Source organism: Phocoena phocoena, chromosome 4 (assembly GCF_963924675.1).
Source record: "Phocoena phocoena chromosome 4, mPhoPho1.1, whole genome shotgun sequence".
NCBI lineage: Eukaryota > Metazoa > Chordata > Mammalia > Artiodactyla > Phocoenidae > Phocoena > Phocoena phocoena.
This window is the reverse complement of record NC_089222.1, coordinates 32367887-32372159: the sequence shown is the minus strand read 5'-3', so window position 1 is coordinate 32372159 and position 4273 is coordinate 32367887.

Here is a 4273-nt window from a genome sequence, read left to right as displayed (position 1 = left end):
AGAGACCCACTTCAGACCTAAGGGCACATACAGACTGAAAGTGAGGGGATGGAAAAAGATGTTCCATGCAAATGGAAACCAAAAGAAAGCTGGAGTAGCAATTCTCATATCAGACAAGATAGACTTTAAAACAAAAACTATTACAAGAGACAAAGAAGGACACTACATAATGATCAAGGGATCAATCCAAGAAGAAGATATCACAATTGTAAATATTCATGCACCCAACATAGGAGCACCTCAATACATAAGGGAAATACTAACAGCCATAAAAGGGGAAATAGACAGTAACACAATAACAGTAGGGAAATTTAACACCTCACTTTCACCAAAAGACAGATCAACCAAAATGAAAATAAATAAGGAAACACAAGCTTTAAATGATACATTAAACAAGATGGACTTAATTGATATTTATAGGGAAACCATCCAAAAACAACAGAATACAGTTTCTTCTCAAGTGCTCATGGAACTTTCTCCAGGATAGATCATGTCTTGGGTCACAAATCAAGCCTCAGTAAATTTAAGAAAATTGAAATCATATCAAGTATCTTTTCCAACCACAATGCTATCAGACTAGATATCAATTACAGGAAAAAATCTGTAAAAAATACAAACACATGGAGGTTAAACAATACACTACTAAATAACCAAGAGATCACTGAAGAAATCAAAGAGGAAACGAATGACAATGAAAACACAATGACAAAACAGTTCTGTGATGCAGCAAAAGCAGTTCTAAGCACGAAGTTTATAGTAATACAATCCTACCTCAAGAAACAAGAAACATCTCAAATAAACAACCTAACCTTACATCTAAAGCAATAAGAGAAAGAAGAACAAAAAACCCCAAAGTTAGCAGAAGGAAAAAAATCATAAAGATCAGATCAGAAATAAATGAAAAAGAAATGAAGGAAACAATAGCAAAGCTCAATAAAACTAAAAGCTGATTCTTTGAGAAGATAAATAAAATTGAAAACCATTAGCCAGACACATCAAGAAAGAAAGGGAGAAGACGCAAATCAATAGAATTCGTAATGAAGAAGTAACAACTGACACTGCAGAAATACAAAGGATCATGAGAGATTACTACAAGCAAGTATATGCCAACAGAATGGACAATCTGGAAGAAATGGACAAATTCTTAGAAAAGCACAACCTTCCGAGACTGAACCAGGAAGATATAAAATATAAACAGACCATTCACAAGCACTGAAATTGAGACTGTGATAAAAAATCTTCCAACAAATAAAAGCCCAGGACCAGATGGCTTCACAGGTGAATGCTATCAAACATTTAGAGAAGAGCTAACACCTATCCTTCTCAAACTCTTCCAAAATATAGCAGAGGGAGGAACACTCCCAAACTCATTTTATGAGGCCACCATCACTCTGATACCAAAACCAGACAAAGATGTCACAAAGAAAGAAAACTACAGGCCAATATCACTGATGAACATAGATGCAAAAGTCCTCAACAAAATACTAGCAAACAAAATCCTACAGCACATTAAAAGGATCATACACCATGATCAAGTGGGGTTTATCCCAGGAATGCAAGGATTCTTCAATATATGCAAATCAATCAATATGATAAACCATATTAACAAATTGAAGGAGAAAAACCATATGATCTTCTTAATAGATGCAGAAAAAGCTTTTGACAAAATTCAACACCCATTTATGATAAAAACCCTCCAGAAAGTAGGCATAGAGGGACTTAATTCAACATAATAGAGGCTATATATGACAAACCCAGAGCCAACATCATTCTCAGTGGTGAAAAATTGAAACCATTTCCTCTAAGGTCAGGAAAAAGTCAAGGTTGTCCACTCTCACCACTATTATTCAAGATAGTTTTGGAAGTTTTAGCCACAGCAATCAGAGAAGAAAAAGAAATAAAAGGAATCCAAATTGGGAAAAAAGAAGTAAAGCTGTCACTGTTTGCAGATGACATGATATTATACTAGAGAATTCTAAAGATGGTACCAGAAAACTACTAGAGCTAATCAATGAATTTGCTAAAGTAGCAGGATACAAAATTAATGCACAGAAATCTCTTGCATTCCTATACACTAATGATGAAAAATCTGAAAGTGAAATTAAAAAAACACTCCCATTTACCATTGCAACAAAAAGAATAGAATACCTAGGAAAAAACCTACCTAAAGAGACAAAAGACCTGTATGCAGAAAACTATAAGATACTGATGAAAGAAATTAAAGATGATACAAGCAGATGGAGAGATATACCACATTCTTGGATTGGAAGAATAAGCATTGTGAAAATGACTATACTACCCAAAGCAATCTACAGATTCAGTGCAATCCCTATCAAACTACCAACGGCATTTTTAACAGAACTAGAACAAATTTTCACAATTTGTGTGGAAACACAAAAGACCCAGAACAGCCAAAGCAATCTTGAGAAAGAAAAATGGACCTGGAAGAAATAGGCTCCCAGGCCTCAGACTATACTACAAAGCTACAGTAATCAAGACAGTATGGTACGGCACAGAAACAGAAATATAGATGAATGGAACAGGTAGAAAGCCCAGAGATAAACCCACGCACATATGGTCACCTTATTTTTGATAAAGGAGGCAAGAATATACAATGGAGAAAAGACAGCCTCTTCAATAAATGGTGCTGGGAAAACTGGACAGCTATATGTAAAAGAATGAAATTAGAACACTCCCTAACACCATCCACAAAGATAAACTCAAAATGGATTAAAGACTTCAAAGTAAGGCAAGACACTATAAAATACTTAGAGGAAAACATAGGCAGAACACTCTATGACATAAACCACAGCAAGATCCTTTTTGACCCACCTCCTAGAGAAATGGAAATAAAAACAAAAATAAACAAATGGGACGTAATGAAACGTAAAAGATTTTGCACAGCAAAGGAAAACATAAACAAGACGAAAAGACAACCCTCAGAATGGGAGAAAATATTTGCAAATGAAGCAACTGACACAGGATTAATCTCCAAAATTTACAAGCAGCTCATGCAGCTCAATATTAAAAAAACAAACAACCCACTCCAAAAGTGGGCAGAAGATTTAAATAGACATTTCTCCAAAGAAGATATACAGATTGCCAACACATGAAAAGACGCTCCACATCACTAATCATTAGAGAAATGCAAATCAAAACTACAATGAGGTATCCCCTCACACCAGTCAGAATTGCCATCATCAAAAAATCTACAAATAATAAATGCTGGAGAGGGTGTGGAGAAAAGGGAACCCTCTTGCACTGTTGGTGGGAATGTAAGTTGATACAGCCACTATGGAGAACAGTATGGAGGTTCCTTAGAAAAGTAAAAATAGAAATACCATATGGCCCAGGAATCCCACTACTGGGCATATACCCTGAGAAAACCATAATTCAAAAAGAGTCATGTACCACAATGTTCATTGCAGCACTATTTACAATAGCCAGGACATGGAAGCAACCTAAGTGTCCATCAACAGATGAATGGATAAAGAAGATGTGGCACATATATACAATGGAATATTACTCAGCCATAAAAAGAAACGAAATTGAGTTATTTGTAGTAAGGTGGTTGGACCTAGAGTCTGTCATACAGAGTGAAGTAAGTCAGAAAGAGGAAAACAAATACCATATGCTAATACATATATATGGAATCTAAAGAATAAATAAATAAATAAATAGGTTCTGAAGAACCTAGGTGCAGGACAGGAATAAAGACGCAGACGTAGAGAATGGACTTGAGGACATGAGTGGGGGGGAGCGTAAGCTGGGACAAAGTGATAGAGTGGCATGGACATATATACACTACCAAATGTGAAATAGATAGCTAGTGGGAAGCAGCTGCATAGCACAGGGAGATCAGCTTGGTGCTTTGTGACCACCTGAGGGGTCGGATAGAGAGGGTGGCTGGGAGACACAAGAGGGAGGATATATGGGGATATATGTACATGTATAGCTGATTCACTTTGTCATAAAGCAGAAACTAACATACCATTGTAAAGCAATTATACTCCAATAAAGATGTTAAAAGAACAAAGAAGTGAGTAGATAATATATAATAGCTACGGGCTTTTAAAATTCTGCTTTGTTACTTTTTACGTATGATGATATAAGTCATATATAATAATTAACATAAATCAAAATTTAAAAAATGAAATTAAAGAGGGGACATCACTACAGATCTCATGGACATTAAAAGGATAATAAAGGAATACTATAAACAACTCTATGATCACAAATTTGGTAACTTAAATAAAATTGACCAATTCCTTGA